Source organism: Eubalaena glacialis, chromosome 9 (genome assembly GCF_028564815.1).
Source record: "Eubalaena glacialis isolate mEubGla1 chromosome 9, mEubGla1.1.hap2.+ XY, whole genome shotgun sequence".
In the NCBI taxonomy this organism is placed as follows: Eukaryota; Metazoa; Chordata; class Mammalia; order Artiodactyla; family Balaenidae; genus Eubalaena; species Eubalaena glacialis.
Window position 1 is genome coordinate 43,656,339 of NC_083724.1, and position 23,369 is coordinate 43,679,707.

The 23,369-nt window shown below is 38.6% G+C and overlaps 1 protein-coding gene and 1 pseudogene across 1 annotated transcript in view; one reads left to right on the forward strand and one right to left on the reverse strand.

Moving 5' to 3' along the window:
* GNA14 (G protein subunit alpha 14) overlaps positions 1-23,369 on the forward strand; it is a 202,912-nt gene that overhangs the window by 51,846 nt on the left and 127,697 nt on the right. The gene's annotated exons all lie outside the window — the stretch shown is intronic.
* On the reverse strand, positions 23,021-23,113 carry LOC133098512 (U6 spliceosomal RNA; annotated as a pseudogene).

Consider the following 23,369-nt stretch of genomic DNA (forward strand, 5'->3'; position numbering starts at 1 on the left):
AGAACTGTACTCTGTTTTATTGCTATGCTAACCAAATTGGCAAAGCTCTGAACTTCCATTTAGGGGAAAATGGAATTTATCTGAAATTCTTTCTTTGAAGTATAGAGTGTTTAAGAAAGTATGGGGCAGATACTCTTCTTTTTCCCAAAGTAGTAAATTCAGGTGTTCAAGCTTATACAGCCTGGTAATAAGTAAAATGAGTTCTTGAGTGATTTTAACTTAAGATGAGGGGTATTTTTCCCCTCATTGACTCTTCAAACAGCCCATGGATCATATTAGCAAGTGCTTTGGTGTCTAGCCTAAGGCCTTTAGTTTCCAAGTGCTTGTAGAGGAGTAGGAACGTAACTGCTCCAAAGGAAAGTCCTGTGTGATTTATTAGATTTTGTGCATGCACGTACTACTGCCTTTTGGGAAAGGTTAGAATTTAGCAAAGAAGAGGCATATGTTTCCGAGCTGTTTGCTGATAAGATGGGGTTCAGATGTTTGGCATTTTCAGGTTAGCATATCAGGCTCATATCTTCATAATGTAATTTACTGTGGAAAATATTTTCTGTGTTTCAGAGAACAGTCATAAACTGGGGAAGGTTTAAAGTGTTCATCCACCCCTTTTGTTACTGAGTTGTTATTGGATGGAGTCATGGAACATATAGCATAGAAGTTTGAGGGAATGAGCATAGGTTTTTAGACCATGGAGAATATAAGAAATGACAGACTGGACAATTCAGTTGTGGTCATGATATAAGGAATGTGGAAGGAAAGGTGGGAAACATTAACCTCTAGGCCATATCTAGTTATTGGGGTTATAACACCATATTAATTCCTTTTTTATAAAGCTCACAAATGCATCAACTAGAAATCTTCAGTGGTAGTATCATTAAATAGTATAAGATGAATGTTACTCTGTGAAAACAGGTTGTTTCTCAAACTATTTCACTTGATCTTCTTAAGCAGAAAAATAAAAACAGTAAACATTTATGCTTTCAAATTTTAGATGTGAAGTAAAGTATCTTATATTTTAAAAAATTCTAATAATTTAAAACTTTAAAAAATATTCAGGACACTATCATAGCTGAAAAATAAAAATATATAGATTTTCCAAGAGCACCAGTCATAATTATTTTGATCTTTGCCCTATCTGATCTCTGGACAAATAACAAAGCATCCTCTTTCTTTCAAAATCTCTCTCCCTTAACAAACCATAACATAGAACCGAAAATACACATAACAGTAGTTCTGTGCTTAGGAGAATTTTTATATCTCTCAATTAAAAATATGAAACAGTAGAAGGTTTTGTTTTATCGTATTTAAAATAAATGTTCATTGCTGCTACCAATTAAAAATTCCTTGCAGTTCCATTTCAGCACCACGGATAGTACCACATGGTGCTGCTTCCCCCTCCCCAATTTTAGTCACTCCATCTCTGGCCTGACGAGGCGGTTTAGGGATGACTGTGGCACCATAAATAGTACTTACGCTTGGCGTTACGGTGAAATCACCTGAGGAATATCCCAGTGTCCATTTCCCACCACTCTGACCAGTTAAATCAGACTATCTGGGGTGGGTCCCAAGCATTAATTTTACTTCTTAAAGCTTTCTAGCCTTAAAACCAGTAACAACTGGTAATTTCTAGGGGATGGGGTGGCTCTCTTCTAAAATAGAGATTCTCAGACTTAATTGCCCCTTAGAATTACCCAGGTAACTTAAAAAAAATCATTACCTGGGCTTGTCCCTAGACATTGTAACTCAAGTGGCCTGAGTTGGGGCACAGACATTGCTAGTTTAAAAAAACAACAACAACAACAAAAAAACCAACCATTCCAGGTGATTCTAATTAACAAGGGTTGCTTAACAGTACTCTAAAGTAACACCTGGAATTAATTTTTTTTCGTGGGGAAAGTTTAGGCGACTTTGATATTTCAGTAGGAGCCCCACATTCTAGAAGGAAGCAATGTCTAGTTTTTATGACATTGGACTTGAAGTTGAGAAACTTGGATTCTAGCCAGATTTGAAATCAAAGGGGACCCCAACAGCTACTTTCTGTACCTTGCCTGGGCCAAAGCCCCAACCCTAAATGTGGAGCAACGGCATGAAGTGTGAAATCATCACCTTCTCGCAACTTGTCACAAACATTATGTTTTGTCTCTAGCTAAGATTGGTGATTTCAAACTATCCTCTAGAGAAGTTAAAGTTTCCTTAGTAACCTTATTTACTTTACCCCCAGTGGGGCATGTGTCTGGCGGATTCACGCTTCTTCAGTAAGTTAGGAGTGTGTGGCAGACATCAGTTAGTGTTCACCAAATATTTTTCGTGCCCCTCTGTGCTTTGCCTCCTCCCTTGCTGTTATATTGGAGCCATGTGCTTTGAGCAGAGAGTCTCTTCTGGGGCAATGCAGGTAAGAGCCTACGTGCTCTTCTTCTCTTCCTTTGCTGCCTCAAGGTTGGATGGACCATTGTTGCAGATAGCATAGCTTCAACATGGAGGAGGGCTGCCTGCCTGCCTGTGTGAGATTGAGTGTAAATCAAAAAGCTACTGAGATTATATATCAGAGCTTGTCCGATGTGATGGCTACTGTTAATTGCACATAATGAGATTCTCAAAGATCTGTGAATATTCCTGAGAGTGTCAGCTGATGAGAATCCTTATGTTACCACCCATTATAAAGTGAGAGGAGAATACATATGTACATTAATCCTTATGTTCCCATCTATTCAAATTAAGAGAAAAAACAGTAGATACAATATATGGATTCCAGATTGTGTAAATGTTTTTTCTTCCATTATTCTTATCAGTAGTTCTCCTGTGTACGTTTAGCCACCTTTCCAAATTTGTGGCAACCTGGAAAAGAACCTCTTCATTTCACCTGAAATTACCAAACAAGTTCTTTCGTTCAGAAGTAAGGCACAGAAAATCGTGATTTCTTTCAACCTTGCTTTGCCTTTTTCTTCACACCTTAAATACCCATAAGGTCAAGTATATCATTCTGTTGCTGAGACTAGTTTTTACACCAAACCCTTGTTTATATTCAGTGCCAACTTGCTCCCCTGTGTTTCTTGCAGGTCCACTGTTTTGCTAAGCTGATTGTGTGCTGCATTCCCTTCTTCCCCGAGGTAGAGCTATAGGATGCCAACCCCCAAATTTCCCCCAACCTCTGGTCTAGTGACCACAGAGAAGCAGACACAGGTTAAAATAAACAAACAAACAAATGGCAGTACCTAAAGGGTACAAGAAGTCCAGTTGTTTTTGGCCACTGACTGTCTTGAGCTATGGTGGTTCTCCACCTGACGTCAAGCATCCAAGTCCCTTAGAGGTTTTGATGAAAGACCTTTCTCGTTCTACTGCTCATCCCTCGCCTTCCCTCTTTCCCACTTCACTCCCTCACAGAGCCTGCAGATGCCCTGGGAAGTGGAGCCAGCTTACTGACATTCAACCCCTTGAGCATAGGTTGATTATATCCCAGTGGAAGCTGAAACCTAGATCTTCACTATAAATGCTCCCCTCTCCTGCATCCCCAGCATGCTTTATACAGAAAGATTCAACCTAGATTGTTCTCTGGAAGTTTTCAAGGTTTGAGAAAAGTAATTTTCAAGCAGGGTATTAAAGTAACCTATAATCTAATTTTAGCTGAAATAACATTACTAAATATTACTAAGTATTCATTTAGCACTAACTGTGTTGTGGGCTTATTATTCATGGCTTATACCTGCAGTTCCTAATCACTTATAGACCTGTGCTAGTCTACCTGCAGTATTATCTCCGTGAAGCCACCAATGGAACATTTAGCAAATTATTGCTATAGCTCATTAAATTATGACCCCAAAACATTTAGAAGCATCCGGTGTTCACCCTTCTAATTGGACCTGGCCTGACCTCGTTTTTAAAATGTACAGAGTCCCCAGGAGACACACAGGCAGCAGGTGTTTGCAAGATTTGCAAGGCACTGGATGCCTTTTAGGCTAATTTACTGCTTTAAAATATTTAATTTCTCTGATAGACTCCATTACCTTGGCTAATTCAAACCAATTTGATTTTTTATTTGTAGCTAGTTAATTTCCATTTTTAATTACAGATTGTGATTCTAACATAAATATTTTTAAGAACCGTGGGTCACAGGTCACAGATCAGTTTATTGCATATTGAAGCAAAGCTGCCTCTTGTAAGATATCTTTTGGAATGTACTCGGAACTAGTGTCTCATTGCATAGTCTGTAGAACTAAGAAGTATATACTTGTTTTCATTTTATGAAAGAAAGAGAGGGGGAAAGAGAGAAATGTCCAAAAGGTAAGACTAATCCAAGATAGAAGGAAGATGTAAGATTTGTCTGAATTTTTTTGGATATTATTTCCCAGTCTAAATACTTTTACAGACACATTTTATAATCTCTCCTCCCTCCAAGTTAGGTCTCTGTTTTTTCTGCTGATATTTTTTTCTTGTGAAACATTTGTTGTCACTGTGACTGTTCCTTTTTCAATTCCTTATCGCTTGCTGGCCAAAAAAATCACTAACTGCCATTGAAGACCAACTGTAGTTTTCCAAATGACCTGATTTTTCTGCTTAACCTTCTGAGTTGTCATAGGCTTTCCAGTTCACACTGCTCAGGGCTCCCCCCAAGTCCTTTGATCTCAGCGGCCTCTTTGAATTGCTCCTCAGTTGCTAGAATACCAACATTCCCACAGTGTAAATATGCTCCAAGTGAAGACAGATTCTCCTGTAATGTGACACCCTAGCATCAAAGGCAAGGACTCCTGACTTCCTTCAGTCCATCTGTGACCCTCCTCCAGCTCCTGAAAGGAAGGACCAATGACTATTTTCTTAGTTTGTGTATAAACACAGGCCTCAGACTCACTGAATTCAAATTCTCAGGATAAAGGTTTGGTTTCAGGTTAAATAAATGTGCATTCTACTTCTTCATATTCTCATCCTCCAGAAACGGCATGTTATAGGAACACCAGAATGATTACATGAATGAATGATGGAAGTGAAAAGCAAAAGAATTGAAGGAAAACAGTTCTATATTTTAATATTTCTGTGTCTTTTCCCATTTAGGAATTGACATAATGCTTACCATTTACTCAAATGACTCCACTGTTGAGGATAAATATAAATGGCAAAATGAGTATTTTTCCTCCTTTGGCTATTAACTGCTTATAACATATAAGCAGCACAGACTGGCCTTTGCCCTGTGCTGTATTTTGCGGCCTGATCTCTATACCCCAGTGTCTGCCTAGTCTCCCAGTCTTTCTAGTTTTTTTTTTTTTTTAACATCTTTATTGAAGTATAATTGCTTTACAATGGTGTGTTACTTTCTGCTTTATAACAAGGTGAATCAGTTATACATATACATATGTTCCCATATCTCTTCCCTCTTGCATCTCCCTCCCTCCCACCCTCCCTATCCCACCCCTCTAAGTGGTCACAAAGCACCGAGCTGATCTCCCTGTGCTATGTGGCTATTTCTCTCTAGTTTTGGTTTCACTTTTTCCCATACCCAGTCTGGATTCTTAGCAAGGCTTCACTTCTTCAGCGTTCTGTGACCACTTTTTTGCACCTAGCTCGGGCAGCCCTGGGTAACCTCAGTGTTTGGGCCACACCTGAGATGGTGTTTATGGGGGTCCATGGCAGCCGGGCCCTTCCTGCCACTCATCACTGTTCCTGGGGCCTTCCTTGTCTCAATCCAAGAACAACAGCATCAAACCTTGTTGTACGCCCTCAGCCGCTGTGCTCCCCATTCCAGAATAGCTCCGTGGCTTAAATGAGTATCATTTGGAACCTCTGGTGGACATCAGCACCTTTTACCTTTTCGAAGGCTCCATCTTTGGTCATTATCCTCCTCTAAACCTGCGCCTCCGTTGATTCTTCTTCTTGCCTTGATCTTTAGAATCACTCTTCTGTCTGACTGACTTCCTCTGTATGGCTCTTGTTGCTGAAAAGAAGTTCCTTTGATCTGTTTCTCTCTTTAAGCGACCAGCAGCCTGTCTCTCCAAGTCACTTCTGAAACGTTCAGAGAAGGTCGTGTTTGCTACCCTTGCTTTTTCCTGTTCCAGCCACCGTGCTGATACTCTCTCTTTGAGGCCTGGGGTAACCTGCAATCACCAAATCAAAAGCACTGTCTCATCTTTGTCTGTTTCCACTCCTGCTCAGCAGTTGGCAGCCCTGGCCCCCTCTCCTTCTTGACACTGTCTTTGCTTAGCTCACCAGGCAGCACCATCTCCCAATTTTCCTGCACTCTATCTTTACAGGATCCTACACTGGCTCCTTATCTTTTTACTGACTTCCCTTGTCCAAGCTTCGGTCCTTGCCTCCACTGGGAGGATTTTTTCTAGTGCCAGTTTTATGCGTGTGTTTCAATTTCTCATACCTTTTGTGCAGGGCAGTGACCTGGGCTCCTCTCTCCACACAGATGTGAAAGCCTCAGCCCCCAGATCTAATGGCCTGTGTCCTGTTCCAACACACCTGAGCTTATTGACCCATTGCGCTGATATTTAATTCCTTCTGTTTATGGCAGCTGGGAATTCCTTTTCCTGCTTTTCCAAGTTTGGCTGTGTATTTTTGTGGCATTACATTTGATCCAGCATTTTTATGAGTTTGGAGAGTTGGGGGGTGGTTTTTGGTCTTGTCACCTCTGTCAATGCTATTGACTAAGGGTTGCCAACATCCACCTTCTAAGGCACAGACCTGATTTTTTCACTCCCCTTTCAAAACCTTTGACTCTCTGTTACATCCAGACCAAAGTTCAAACTGCTTGGCATTGCAGGGCACCTGAGCCCTAAATAGTTAGACCTTCACCTTCTTTCTCCAGTTTGTTTCTTGTTACACCTCTTGGATTTTTCAATGATAGCAATCGATGATCCCAGCATATTCTCTGCCATCTTATTTCTTAGAGCTGCACTGTCCAATAAAAATATGAGCCACCCAGATAATTTTAATGTTCTGTTAATCGTAGTTTTAAAAGTAAAAAGATAGGAAAAAAAAAGTAAAAAGATAAATAGGTGAAATTGATTGTAATAATATATTTTTAACTCAGTATGTCCAAAATATTATCAACATGTACTCAATATAAACATTATTAATGAGATATTTCACATTCTTTTTTTTAAATACTAAGCCTTTGAAATCCAGTGTGTTTTTACAGCACTTCCCAATTTGGACTAGTCATGTTTCAAGTGCTCAATAGCCGCATGTGGCTGATGGCTACCATATTGGATGGCACAGTCTTAGAGCATTGATTTAAGTTGTTCTACCCACACCTGCCAAACAAAACCCACCTTAAATACCACTTATCCCAAGATACTTTCCAATATTTCCTGTCAAATTTGATCTCTGGCCACACAGAGTACTTTTAGAATTCCTTTTATTGAGTACTTATCACAACCTGTCTTGTATTCATTAATTTATGTATTTATCTGTCTCAGAGATTGTGAAATCATAGAAAGTACATATCATCCCTTGCTCATCTTTGAACAATAGTGAGAAAGTATAGAGGAAAATTGGACTTTGGCAGAAAATCAACCCAAGTTCAAATGCTAATACTACCACGGTGCAGTGGCAGAGGCTATATAATTATGGCCCTTTTTTTTTTTTTTAATTAATTTTATTTATTTATTTATTTTTGGCTGCGTTGGGTCTTCCTTGCTGCGTGCGTGCTTTCTCTAGTTGCGGCAAGCGGGGGCTACTCTGCGTTGCGGTGCGTGGGCTTCTCATTGCGTTGGCTTTTCTTGTTGCGGAGCATGGGCTCTAGGCACGCGGGCTCAGTAGTTGTGGCGCACGGGCTTCATTGCTCTGCGGCATGTGGGAACTTCCCGGACCAGGGCTTGAACCCTTGTTCCCTGCATTGGCAGGTGGATTGTTAACCACTGTGCCACCAGGGAAGCCCAGCCCCTTTTTTTTTTTTCAATTGAAGCATAGTTGATTTACAGTGTTGTGTTAATTTCTGCTGTGCAGCAAAGTGATTCACACACACACACATTCTTTTTTATACTCTTTTCCATTATGGTTTATCACAGGATAGTCAGTATAGTTCTGTGTGCTATATAGTAGGACCTTGTTGTTTATCTATTCTTTTTTTTTTTTCACACACACACACTATTTTATTTTTACAAGAGATAAATAGACTGACACCAAGCATTGTAAATGGATGACCACAACAAAAGCAACAATGATTGCAATTGCCAAACATGAAACACACTCATACTATGTCATAATATTGACATTCAGTCCAGTAATCCTCCACTGTAACAGCTCCTTTACTTTGCAGTGAAAACTGATTTGTATATTCTTTGCCTCTGAGTCCTTGTGGGATTTTTTTTTTTTAATTCAAACAAAGTCACAAAAATTATAATCATCCTCATCAGTTCACTCAGTCCCATGTAATTAATTTTTTTTTCCATCTTGATCTTTTGTTGGCACTTTTATGAGTTCATCAGTTTTTCATTAGAGTCCTGAAAATGCTTATTCATTCAGTTCAGCAGTACAGTTACCAGAAACCTGTACTTGTCAGAGTCTTTTCTATGAATTCCTTGAAGATGAACCCCTTTTATAGGAACATATTTGCAAAAGCATCAGAGTACACCCAGAACTGTCTGTAAATGACAAAAGACTTAAAAATGACCACAGTTAAAGATTTGATGAAAGTTCATAATAGTGCAATTGACAAGGAAATTTAGTTATTTCTGAGATATACATTTTAAAGTAATAACTAGAATTATGACTTATAACATTATACCAGAACACATAAGATTTTTAGAAATTTCACGTAATGTCTGAAACATTTATATTAACATATTTCCATACAAATAACCCAATGAAAGTTTAGTATTAGTTGTTTTGTTTGTTTGTTTTTTTATATTGCAAGTTCTTATTAGTGATCAATTTTATACACATCAGTGTATACATGTCAATCCCAATCGCCCAATTCAGCACACCACCATCCCCACCCCACCGCAGTTTTCCCCCCTTGGTGTCCATATGTCTGTTCTCTACATCTGTGTCTCAACTTCTGCCCTGCAAACCGGCTCATCTGTACCATTTTTCTAGTTTCCACATACGTGCGTTAATATACGATATTTGTTTTTCTCTTTTTGACTTACTTCACTCTGTATGACAGTCTCTAGATCCATCCACGTCTCAACAAATGACTCAATTTCGTTCCTTTTTATGGCTGAGTAATATTCCATTGTATATATGTACCACATCTTCTTTATCCATTCGTCTGTCGATGGGCATTTAGGTTGCTTCCATGTCCTGGCTATTGTAAATAGTGCTGCAGTGAACATTGGGGTGCATGCGTCTTTTTGAATTATGGTTTTCTCTGGGTATACGCCCAATAGTGGGATTGCTGGATCATATGGTAAATCTACTTTTAGTTTTTTAAGGAACCTCCATACTGTTCTCCATAGTGGCTGTATCAATTTACATTCCCACCAACAGTGCAAGAGGGTTCCCTTTTCTCCACACCCTCTCCAGCATTTGTTGTTTGTAGATTTTCTGATGATGCCCATTCTAACCGGTGTGAGGTGATACCTCATTGTAGTTTTGATTTGCATTTCTCTAATAATTAGTGATGTTGAGCATCTTTTCATGTGCTTCTTGGCCATCTGTATGTCTTCTTTGGAGAAATGTCTATTTAGGTCTTCTGCCCATTTTTGGATTGGGGTGTTTGTTTCTTTAATATTGAGCTGAATGAGCTGTTTATATATTTTGGAGATTAATCTGTTGTCCGTTGATTCGTTTGCAAATATTTTCTCCCATTCTGAGGGTTGTCTTTTCGTCTTGTTTATGGTTTCCTTTGCTGTGCAAAAGCTTTGAAGTTTCATTAGGTCCCATTTGTTTATTTTTGTTTTTATTTCCATTACTCTAGGAGGTGGATCAAAAAAGATCTTGCTGTGATTTATGTCAAAGAGTGTTCTTCCTATGTTTTCCTCTAAGAGTTTTATAGTGTCCAGTCTTACATTTAGGTCTCGAATCCATTTTGAGTTTATATTTGTGTATGGTGTTAGGGAGTATTCTAATTTCATTCTTTTACATGTAGCTGTCCAGTTTTCCCAGCACCACTTATTGAAGAGACTGTCTTTTCTCCATTGTATATCTTTGCCTCCTTTGTCATAGATTAGTTGACCATAGGTGCGTGGGTTTATCTCTGGGCTTTCTATCTTGTTCCATTGATCGATGTTTCTGTTTTTCTGCCAGTACCATATTGTCTTGATTACTGTAGCTTTGTAGTATAGTCTGAAGTCAGGGAGTCTGATTCCTCCAGCTCCGTTTTTTTCCCTCAAGACTGCTTTGGCTATTCGGGGTCTTTTGTGTCTCCATACAGATTTTAAGATGATTTGTTCTAGTTCCATAAAAAATGCCATTGGTAATTTGATAGGGATTGCATTGAATCTGTAGATTGCTTTGGGTAGTATAGTCATTTTCACAATATTGATTCTTCCAATCCAAGAACATGGTATATCTCTCCATCTGTTGGTATCGTCTTTAATTTCTTTCATCAGTGTCTTATAGTTTTCTGCATACAGGTCTTTTGTCTCCCTAGGTAGGTTTATTCCTAGGTATTTTATTCTTTTTGTTGCAGTGGTAAATGGGAGTGTTTCCATAATTTCTCTTTCAGATTTTTCATCATTAGTGTATAGGGATGCAAGAGATTTCTGTGCATTAATTTCGTATCCTGCAACTTTACCAAATTCATTGATTGGCTCTAGTAGTTTTCTGGTGGCATCTTTAGGATTCTCTATGTATAATATCATGTCATCTGCAAACAGTGACAGTTTTACTTCTTCTTTTCCAATTTGTATTCCTTTTATTTCTTTTTCTTCTCTGATTGCCATGGCTAGGACTTCCAAAACTATGTTGAATAATAGTGGTGAGAGTGGACACCCTTGTCTCGTTCCTGATCTTAGAGGAAATGGTTCCAGTTTTTCACCATTGAGAATGATGTTTGCCATGGGTTTGTCGTATATGGCGTTTATTATGTTGAGGTAGGTTCCCTCTATGCCCACTTTCTGGAGAGTTTTTATCATAAATGGGTGTTGAATTTTGTCAAAAGCTTTTTCTGCATCTATTGAGTTGATTATATGGTTTTTATTCTTCAGTTTGTTAATATGGTGTATCACATTGATTGATTTGCGTATATTGAAGAATCCTTGCATCCCTGGGATAAATCCCACTTGATCGTGGTGTATGATCCTTTTAATGTGTTGTTGGATTCTGTTTGCTAGTATTTTGTTGAGGATTTTTGCATCTATATTCATCAGTGATATTGGTCTGTAATTTTCTTTTTTTGTAGTATCTTTATCTGGTTTTGGTATCAGGGTGATGGTGGCCTCATAGAATGAGTTTGGGAGTGTTCCTTACTCTGCAATTTTTTGGAAGAGTTTGAGAAGGATGGGTGTTAGCTCTTCTCTAAATGTTTGATAGAATTCACCTGTGAAGCCATCTGGTCCTGGACTTTTGTTTGTTGGAAGATTTTTAATCACAGTTTCAATTTCATTACTTGTGATTGGTCTGTTCATATTTTCTGTTTCTTCCTGGTTCAGTCTTGGAAGGTTATACCTTTCTAAGAATTTGTCCATTTCTTCCAGGTTGTCCATTTTATTGGCATAGAGTTGCTTGTATTAGTCTCTTAGGATGCTTTGTATATCTGCAGTGTCTGTTGTAACTTCTCCTTTTTCATTTCTAATTTTATTGATTTGAGTCCTCTCCCTCTTTTTCTCGATGAGTCTGGCTAATGCCTTATCAATTTTGTTTATCTTCTCAAAGAACCAGCTTTTAGTTTTATTGATCTTTGCTATTGTTTTCTTTGTTTCTATTTCATTTATTTCTGCTCTGATCTTTATGATTTCTTTCCTTCTGCTAACTTTGGGTTTTGTTTGTTCTTCTTTCTCTAGCTCCTTTAGGTGTAAGGTTAGATTGTTTACTTGAGATTTTTCTTGTTTCTTTAGGTAGGCTTGTATAGCTATAAACTTCCCTCTTAGAACTGCTTTTGCTGCATCCCATAGGTTTTGGATCATCGTGTTTTCATTGTAATTTGTCTCTAGGTATTTTTTGATTTCCTCTTTGATTTCTTCAGTGATCTCTTGGTTATTTAGTAACGTATTGTTTAACCTCCATGTGTTTGTGTTTTTTACGTTTTTTTCCCTGTAATTCATTTCTAATCTCATAGCGTTGTGGTCAGAAAAGATGCTGGATATGATTTCAATTTTCTTAAATTTACTGAGGCTTGATTTGTGACCCAAGATGTGATCTATCCTGGAGAATGTTCTGTGCGCACTTGAGAAGAAACTGTAATCTGCTGTTTTTGGATGGAATGTCCTATAAATATCAATTAAATCTATCTGGTCTACTGTGTCATTTAAAGCTTCTGTTTCCTTATTTATTTGCATTTTGGATGATCTGTCCATTGGTGTAAGTGAGGTGTTAAAGTCCCCCACTATTATTGTGTTACTGTCAATTTCCTCTTTTATAGCTGTTAGCAGTTGCCTTATGTATTGAGGTGCTCCTATGTTGGGTGCATATATATTTATAATTGTTGTATCTTCTTCTTAGATTGATCCCTTGATCATTATGTAGTGTCCTTCCTTGTCTGTTGTAACATACTTTATTTTAAAGTCTATTTTATCTGATATGAGTATTGCTACTCCAGCTTTCTTTTGATTTCCATTTGGATGGAATATCTTTTTCCATCCCCTCACTTTCAGTCTGTATGTGTCCCTAGGTCTGAAGTGGGTCTCTTGTAGACAGCATATACATGGGTCTTGTTTTTGTATCCATTCAGCAAACCTGTGTCTTTTGGTTGGAGCATTTAATCCATTCACGTTTAAGGTAATTATCGATATGTATGTTCCTATGACCATTTTCTTAATTGTTTTGGGTTTGTTTTTTTGTTTTTTTTTTTTTAAAGATCAAATTTATAGAGAGAATGTTTTGCTTATTTCTTTTAAATTTATTTATTTATTTATTTATTTATGGCTGTGTTGGGTCTTCGTTTCTGTGCGAGGGCTTTCTCCAGTTGTGGCAAGTGGGGGCCACTCTTCATCGCAGTGCGCGGGCCTCTCACTATCACGGCCTCTCTTGTTGCGGAGCACAGGCTCCAGACGCGCAGGCTCAGTAATTGTGGCTCACGGGCCCAGCTGCTCCGCGGCATGTGGGATCTTCCGGGACCAGGGCTCGAACCCATGTCCCCTGCATTGGCAGGCAGATTCTTAACCACTGCGCCACCAGGGAAGCCCTTGGGTTTGTTTTTGTAGGTCCTTTTCTTCTCTTGTGTTTCCCACTTAGAGAAGTTCCTTTAGCATTTGTTGTAGAGCTGGTTTGGTGGTGCTGAATTCTCTTAGCTTTTGCTTGTCTGTAAAGCTTTTGATTTCTCCATCAAATCTGAATGAGATCCTTGCCGGGTAGAGTAATCTTGGTTGTAGGTTCTTCCCTTTCATCACTTTAAGTATATTCTGCCACTCCCTTCTGGCTTGTAGAGTTTCTGCTGAGAAATCAGCTGTTAACCTTATGGGAGTTCCCTTGTATGTTATTTGTCATTTTTCCCTTGCTGCTTTCAATAAATTTTCTTTGTCTTTAATTTTTGCCAGTTTGATTACTATGTGTCTTGGCGTGTTTCTCCTTGGGTTTATCCTGTATGGGACTCTCTGTGCTTCCTGGACTTGGGTGGCTATTTCCTTTCCCATGTTAGGGAAGTTTTCGACTATAATCTCTTCAAATATTTTCTCTGGTCCTTTCTCTCTCTCTTCTCCTTCTGGGACCCCTGTAATGCGAATGTGTTGCGTTTAATGTTGTCCCAGAGGTCTCTTAGGCTGTCTTCATTTCTTTTCATTCATTTTTCTTTATTCTATTCCGCATCAGTGAATTCCACCATTCTGTCTTCCAGGTCACTTATCTGTTCTTCTGCCTCAGTTATTCTGCTATTGATTCCTTCTAGTGTAGTTTTCATTTCACTTATTGTATTGTTCATCTCTGTTTGTTTGTTCTTTAATTCTTCTAGATCTTTGTTAAACATCTCTTGCATCTTCTCGATCTTTGCCTCCATTCTTATTCCGAGGTCCTGTATCATCTTCACCATCATTATTCTGAATTCTTTTTCTGAAAGGTTGCCTATCTCCACTTCACTTAGTTGTTTTTCTGGGGTTTTGTCTTGTTCCTTCATCTGGTATATAGCCCTCTGCCTTTTCATCTTGTCTGTCTTTCTGTGAATGTGGTTTTTCTATCTATTCTTTATATAGTAGTTTTCATCTACTAACCCCAAACTCCCAGTCCATCCCTCCCCATCCTGACCTTGGCAACCGCAGGTCTGTTCTCTGTCTGTGAGTCTGTTTCTGTTTTGTAGATAGGTTCATTTGTGTTATATTTTAGATTCCACATATAAGTGATATCATATGCTGTTTGTCTTTATCTTTCTGACTTACTTCACTTAGTTTGATAATCTCTAAGTCCATCCATGTTGCTGCAAATGGCATTATTTCATTCTTTTTTTATGACTGTGAGGTAGATAGATAGATAGATAGATAGATATCACATCTACTTTATCCATTCATCTGTCGATGGACATTTAGGTTGTTTCCATGTCTTGGTTATTATTGAATAGTGGTGCTATGAACATAAGGGTGCATGTATCTTTCTGAATTATAGTTTTGTCCAGATATATGCCCAGGAATGGAATTGCTGGATAATATGGCAACTCTGTTTTTCATTTTTTGAAGAACCTCCATACTGTTCTTCATAGTGGTTGTACCGACTTACATTCCCACCAACAGTGTAGGAGGGTTCCCTTTTCTCCACACCCTCTCCAGCATTTGTTATTTATAGACTTTTTAATGGTGAAATTATGGCCCATTTTTGAACCTCAGTTTCCTCATCTACAAATTAAGGTAATACCTCATTTACAGGGTAAATGAGCATTAAACAAGGTGTGCCTAGTACTTGGTTGTGGCTCAGTGAATTATCACTATATCAATATGTCCCTTATTCTAGGATACCACTAATTTAAGGTGCACCATTAATTTAATAACAAACAGCTATTAAAGAAAGTAAGGAAAAGATCACTATATTAAATATGCACATGGATTATAAATTATATCCATATTCAGAAACATTAAAATTTGAGGACTTGTACATTGCTAATGGGAATATAAAAAGATGCAGCCACTTTAGAAAAGTCTTTGACAGTTCCACGAAATGTTAAACATGGAGCTAATACATGACCCAGGAAGTCTATTCCTAAGTATCTAACCAAGAGAATTGAAACCTAGGCCCATTCAAAAACTTGCACGTGAATGTTCATAGCAGTATTATTCATAATAGCCAAAAAGTGGAAACACCCCAATCTATTAACTGAAGAATGGATACATGAAATAGGCATATCCATACAATAGAATATTATTTGGCAATAAAAAGGAATGAAGTACTGATGCGTGCTATAGCATTGATGAACCTCAGACAGCATTATGCTCATCGAAAGAAGCCAGTCACAAAAGAGCACATGTTACATGATCCCACCCTGAAATGTTCTGAATAACAAAATCTCTAGAAACAGAAAGTAGATTAGTGTTGCCTGGGCTGGCATGGTACTGGCATGGGGGAATCTCTGCTAATGGGTATAAGGTTTCTTTTTGGGTTAATGAAAATGTTCTAATATGAGATTATGGTGATGATTGCACAACTCAGCACATATACTAAAAACCATTGAATTGTACACATTAGATGGGTAAACTTTATAGTATGTAGATATGTCTCAATAAAGTGATTAAAAATTGAGGAGGAAATTGTTTTAGAATGAAGGGCATACATATTTACTTGGCTCCCTTAAAGAAGTGGCTTCTTTTGAGTTGTCTCTCCCTTGCCATTCTCTAAGCTCCTCGGGAGCAAGGACCATCTCCGTCTTATACACAGCTGTTTCACAGGACCTGATGCGTAGTAGCTGCTCAAGAAACCTGTTGGGCAGGACAATTCTGGCCCCTCCAGCAAGGGAGAGGAGCAGCTAAAGCACCAGCCACATCTGGCAGTGTGTATTTCCATTTACCAGTTGTGCCATTTTAGACACCCAAGTGCCAGTGACCTCAATGCCACTGTGCTAACAGGACCATGATCCTCTTGGCCCCTCTTGTTAGTTACCACCTCACTGCCAGGATCAAGAAAAGAGCACGCCTGAGACATGTTTCAGAAGACGTTAATAGCATGAGTAAGTTCAATCCACCTTCTGTGGGGAAGAAACTTTGTTTTTTCTACCCCAATAAAAAAAAAAAAAAAAAAAAACAGGCAAAAGAGATACAGGAGGCTGGATATTCAGCTTAAGATGCGTCTGGAGCAGTAGAGCTCTTTAACGAAATAAGAGTGGGCATATGGGACCTGGGTTCCTCATCAAGGCTCGGCTAAATGGAAGGCCCTTTCTGCCTGGACATTGGCGACCTTGTCTGATGTGAAGTTCCGCGAGATTCGAGTAGCAGAGCTCTCTGCTGCTCTCAGAAGTGGTGTGACATTCTGTTTACCAATTGAATCCCAGGAAGGCTTTCTGAAGGGCCACTCTGATGTCTAAATTGCATCTTTGCTGCCTCCACCGAGCAGCCAAAAAAGGGTTTGCTGGGCGCAGCCCTGTCTTCTCTGAGCAGGCTGCCAAGGGTGAGCGGTGGCAGAACAAGAAAGGGCCCCCTGACCGATTCTGAGAGACTTGACTATCCCTACCCACCGCAGCACCCCCAGAAGGCACAGTTAGTGTCACCTCCTCAGAATGACTGGGGCTCTGCTTACCCCCCACCAGCCTATCCAGTACTCCCAATTTGGCCAGATCCTCATGCATGCTTCTGAACCAGTATTTTAGTCTAACCTGTGTGCTTTTTTTTTTTAACCTGGGTAATTATTTTTCTCCGTCTTGCATTCTTTTTTTTAAAATTAAAGTATAGTTGATTTACAGTATCATGTTAGTTTCAGGTGTACAGTGATTCAGTTATACATATATATGTGTATACACATATCTATAGACACATATCCATATATTCTTTTTCAGATTTTTTCTCTTATAGGTTATTACAAAATATTGAGTATAGTTCCCTGTGCTCTACAGATCCTTGTTGGTTATCTGTTTTATATATAGTAGTGTGTATTCTATCTTGCATTCTTTAATCACGTGTTTGAGTTATGTTAGCTATGCCGAGACCTGGGCTAGGAGCTGTGGATGAAGTGATAAACAGGAAAGATGATGCTGTTTCCTCAAGGAGTTTCCCATCCAGCCTTTCCTCTGTCTTTCTCCTCTTCCTCCCCTTCTTTTTTCTTTTATTATCTGGAATCTTTTAGGCCCCGAATATGAAAGTCAATAAGTATCAGTTTAGACCAAGACATGGTAAAAGTCATCACAGCGCTTGCTGGCCACAGTTTGAATACTTTAACTCTGAAAACTGCCCCACAAAAACATACTTTTTAAAACCTGTGGGGGAGAAATGGTGATAAGTCGGAACTAATTGTAATTGTTTCTAGCACTTGTCTCATTTTGCGTGCTCTCATACTGAGAATGAATTCATGATTCAAGTTCACTCCAGGAAGAAAGTTAAAATTAGTTCTTTATGAGGAGTTCATAACAGAGGAAGCTTGTAAGTCACAGTTCTCCTAAGAAGCTTTACGGCTGTAGAGTACCTGACGTTTGTCATGCGGAGAACTTGGAATATGAACCATGTTTGCTACAGTTTACATTTTTGTAAATATGGAAATTGAAAATTGGAGAAGGTTAATAATCTTGTTTCCTAAAAAAGAGTAGGTAAAATGTAAGTATAGGAACAATGCATTTCAAATCAATGTTACCTCTGGGTTTGCAGTAACAGATTAAGATCCGTAATGTATTTCTACGTGCGGCCTTGTTTGGCAGGATCATCTCTAACTAAAAAATATATGGTACATTGGAGAACAAACACCTGGTCCTGGCACATGGCTTGTATTATCAGTTACTATACATGAAGGTCATTCCAAGGGTGACATTTGCTGGGAAAACAGACAGTGCTCTAGGGCTCTGGATGAGGGTGTAAGATAAATACAAGTAATTTTTTAAACATTAGCAAAGTATTTGAGACTTGCAGTTCACTCTCCCAAGATTCAAATTTTAGCCACAGTTGAAAAGCAGAGAGATATACTAGTTAGTTGTTTAGTTAGTTATAAATGAACTATGCTAGGACTCCAACTGAATTATGTTCTGAGAGCAAAGAAGACAGTTTTTAAAAGGGTGGGAGTAGGTTAAACGTCCAAATATTACTTAAAACTCTGGGACTTAGAGTTGTATTGTCATTCCTGGTGATGAGAGTAAGAACTTACAATACTGAGTGAACATTTTGAAGCCTTTTGAACTTTTCTTGGTTGGGTTATTTGTTTGTTCTTTAACGATTAATTTGAGTATTTTCACGCACTGCTGATGAGATATGTTGACAGGCATATCCACTCTGGAGGGCAGTTTTGTAGTGTCTATCAACGTTTCAGAAGCACAGGCAATTTTTTGACTTCAGGTCTACCTTTGAGAAACACTCCCATATGTGGACAAGGATTCATGCATAACTGGGTTTTTCAGCCCTAGCACTACTGATATTTTGGGCCAGATGATTCTTTGTTTTGGGAGGCTGTCCTGTGTGCATTGTAGGATGTTTAGCAGCATCCCTGGCCTCTACCCACTAGATGCCAGTGGCAACCCCGGTTGTGACAACCAAAAATGTGTCCAGACATTGCCAAATGTGCCCAGGGGAGCAAAATTGCTTCCTGTTGAGAGCCACTGATGTATAAGAATGCTACTGGGGCACTTTCTTTGTGATGTCAGATGAACGGCAAATATCCTAAATGCCCATCTTTTAAAACAGAACCATTCAATAGAAATATAATGTGAGCCACATAAGTAATTTTATGTTCTCTAATGATTGCATTAATAAAAGTAAAAACAGGTGAAATTGATTTTAATGTTATATTTTATTTGATCCAATATATCCAACATATTTTCCTTTCAACATACAATTAAGATTAAAAAATTATTAACAAGATAACATATATATATTTTTCTTAGTAAGTATTCAAAATCTGGCATGTATTTTGTACTTACGGCACATCTCAGCTCATACCAGCTTCACTCAAGTATTCGATAGCCACCTGTAGCTGGTGGCTACCATATTGGATGGCATGGATTTAGAGGAATGGCTTCGAAAAATAACTATGCCATGTTCCTACTGTGCACCAGTTACAAATAATGAGACTGAGAAGTATCGCATGGAAAGAGCTCAAAGGCACATTGTTAAGTGAAAACAGAGCAGCAGAATAATATGTGTGGTATGACACATGTTAAAAATTATTCTGAGGGACTTCCCTGGTGGCGCAGTGGTTAAGAATCTGCCTGCCAATGCAGGGGACACGGGTTCAAGCCCTGGTCCGGGAAGATCCCACATGCTGCGGAGCAACTAAGCCCGTGTACCACAACTACTGAGCCTGCACTCTAGAGCCCATGCTCCACAGCAAAGAGCAGCCACCGCAATGAGAAGCCCGTGCACCGTGACAAAGAGTAGCCCCCTGCTCGCCGCAACTAGAGAAAGCCCGCGTGCAGCGACGAAGACCCAACACAGCCAAAAAGAAATAAATTAATTAATTAAAAAATTATTTTGAAAAATGAAATGTACATGTATTTTCATATATATGTATATTCACTAATATATCTGTGAAAATACATATGTATGCAAATAAATAGAAAGAGTTCTGGAAGAACACCCATCATTGAGAAGGGTCTGGGGTTTGTGGGGGGAGCAGTGGAGGTGGCCAAGGCAGGATTTAGCTGTAATATTTTAATTTTTTAAGTAAGGAAAGATATATTCATGTATAATATATTCGTGTATAACTTGCGTAGTAATAAGGCTTTAAAAAGTGAGCTCATTAGGTCTAACCATCCTGACAGCCTCTGCTTGTCAGTGGTTTTCAACCTGGGCTGTACCTTAGAATCACCAGGGGGGCTTTCTAAAAATATCCTGCCTGGACCCCACCTTGCACCGATCTTCTATCTTAAACTCTTCAGATGATTCCAAAGTGTGGCCAGGATTGAGAACCACAATCCTGGTTGTTTGCAGGTGTGTCCTTCAAACAATTATCCGCGGACATTTCTCAAGAAAAGAGTTTGATAAGGATCTGATGGAAGGTACTTTGAGGCATATTGTCTGGTGAGGGTTTTCTGTTGTTGAAAAAGGGCAGATCCATATTTTAAAGATAAACAGATCAAATGAGCTGAGGGATGGGTTTAACATTGTTTTGTGAAAATTGTACTTCCTGACAAGACTCTTCCTAATCCATGGCCATCCAACTTCAAGCCAAGTTTCGCCAACAGTCTGTAAAAGTAGCGCTGGTCTTTCTTTAAAGCAATTCTACATGAACTCTAACAAACGAACATATATAGTGGCAAGACCCAAAGTTGCACTCCATAGAAAATTGTCTAATAGGTAGTTCACAAAAGAAAGGATTATATAGACTTTAAAAAATTATTTATTTAGATTCTTGAGCGCATCGTCACCATTTGAAAATAGGAGGTTAACCATCCTTGGTATTTAGAAAGTACCACTTCAGTTGGATTGATAGGAAAAAGCTCGTTAAAAATTTTTTTCCTGTTTCTGTGTTCTGCCTGAGTGCATGACAATTACAATGTCAGTGCCAGCCAGGGTGAAGCCAGTGTAATTTCATTTGACAAGATAAGCCCCTCTGAGAATCAGGCGTATTTTACACTTGATCCAGGGTTAATATTGGTTTGGGATGCAGTTCTTATATATTTCTCCGTCATTGGTCTCCTCTGCACTTAGAAATGAAACAAATCAATGTTTGGTAAGACTTACAGCCATTATCTGTCTGTTCCAAGGCTTTGAAAATTCCCAGAAATTGCCTGACTTACTGAATGCTCCATTCATTTGTCCTGGGGTTTAAAGGAGCACACTCTTGTCACCATGGAAACAGACTCACATTCTAAGGAAACTGATTCAGAACCTCCCTCCTAATGATAATATATAGCATGAGCTCTGAAGAGAATAAAGGATCTAATTAGATTCCATTGTTGAGACGATGGTGTCCCCTTGATCCACGAATCTCTTCCTTGTTTGGTTTTAGTGCCTAGGTTGACATTTGCGGGGCAATAGTATCTGGTGAGAGTTTGATACTTTAATCCCTTGCCACTGAGCAACTGCATTTGTGTGAACAACCCAAATGTCCGATTGGTTTCATACAGACTCTGAGGTTGGTGGGCATTTGATAACAGCTACCAATGTTTGCTCCCAGAAGCCTAGTAATCTGGTATTGGGCTCTAACTCTGGCTGGGGCTGGAATAAACTAGTTAAGACCTATAGGAGGCCCCATGATCTGAAAATGGTCAATTTAGGAAAAAGACTACTTAAAGTGACCCTAATTAGAATGGGTCCCAATATTTTATACTAAATACTGGGGGTGGGGGTGGCTTAATTGGAATTTCATTTTGAAAAATAAAACAAAAATTATAAACATAAAGTTATTTGGTCTTACAATTTAAAAACTTAGCTTTTAATGTCAAGAATGGTCGTAAATATAGGTTGAATCAAGCATGAAACAAGTATGGCATTTAAAAAAATATTTATATGCACAACACACTGTCATAAGCATGTGTAGATTTTGATACCACCTCTCAACTCACCACCTACCCAATAGACACAAGTATGGTATTTAAAAAAAAAATTTTTTTTAAATTGAACTATAGTTAATTTACAGTGCTGTGCCAATCTCTGCTGTACAGCAGAGTGACTCTGTTACACGCATATAGACATTCTATTTTTTTTTACATTCTTTCCCATTTTGGTTTATCACGGGATATTGAATATAGTTCCCTGTGCTGTACAGTAGGACCTTGTTGTTTAAATATGGTATTTTTTGTTGTAAAATTTCCAGCAGAACTTGGTAGCTAATAGGTGTGTTCCGGCACTTGGGACTTTTTCCAGATGCTAGTGTTCGAATGTTTCAATCATTCAAACCACTACCTCAGTAAGTTTCTGCCTCCCTTTTTCCTGTTACTTTCTACTCCCTAGAATAAATGCCTTACTCTAGCTTCGTGGCTCCCTTCTTTGCCCTCCTCCTCCCTCATATGCGATAATTCTTTTGGATTCTGTCCCTTCATTTGTGTTCTTCAAGTAGCTTCCTTGCTCCTAGTCCTCATTCCTCACTCACTTTAGGTGCTCCGTCCTTGTTAGGACTATTCAGACTCTACTCTTTCTTTCTCCCTAGACTTTCCGTAGCACTTATCTGTTCCATTCAATGTGGCACTTAATCATACACTACTACATACACTGTGTCTCAAGGACACAGTGTCCTTGAGAGAAGGGATGGTGTATCTTCAGGACCCTAGCACAAAGCCATTCACACTATTGGATCTCAAGATCCTATTGTCGAATTTTGTTCCATTATTTGAACTCAGTGGTTTCTGAGTTTTCTGAATACATAGTGTTAGCCTATGATTTTACTTTTTTACAACTGCTGAAGTTTTCTAACGAAATCCCATAAGCAGCTATTCCAGAAACATCTACAGACTCATAGGGTGTTAGAGGGAATTATTTCTAAATACATATATGGGTAATTCATGTGACTAAAATCTTGCCTGTGGGTTGAAAATGTCCTAGTCCATCAAGCTTTGAAATCCTCCAAAGAAAGTCAGTAATATTGGGTTGGCCGAAAGGTATGTACCCAATACATCGTTTGAGCTTTATCCCAAAGTGAAGGATGAAGCAGTGCAAAAGAGGAGAGATTTCCTAAGAAAGACCCCTCTGTAAGGCCCATTTTGACTGGTAGAAACTAGGCAACAGGAAAATAAGATATAGATTTGATGTTTGTTAGTGTAGTAATAAGTTAGCTAGCTGAAGGAAAATGGAATCACATCCTAGCTTCCTGAGTTTTGTGCTAAGTATTGACTTAAGTGTTAGGAAACACTTATTATAAAACATATTTTTAAAAATTGAAGTGTAGTTGATTTACAATATTATATTAGTTTCAGCTGTACATCATAATGATTCAATATTTTTAGAAAAATACGGAATACTTCACGAATTTGAGTGTCATCCTGCTAATCTTCCCTGTATTGTTCCAATTTTAGTATATGTGCTGCCGAAGTGAGCACCACAATTTTTTATTGTGATAAAATATATATAACAAAATTTACTAAACCATTTTAAGATGTACAACTCAGTCATTAAGTACATTTACAATATTGGGCAACCATCACCACTATCCATTTACAGAACTTTTTCGTCAGCCCAAAGAGAAAGTCTGTACCCATTAAACAATAACTCTCCATTCCTCTTAACCCAGCTCCTGGAAACCTTTATTCTACATTCTGTTTCTATGAATTTGCTATTCTAGCTAGGTACCTTGTA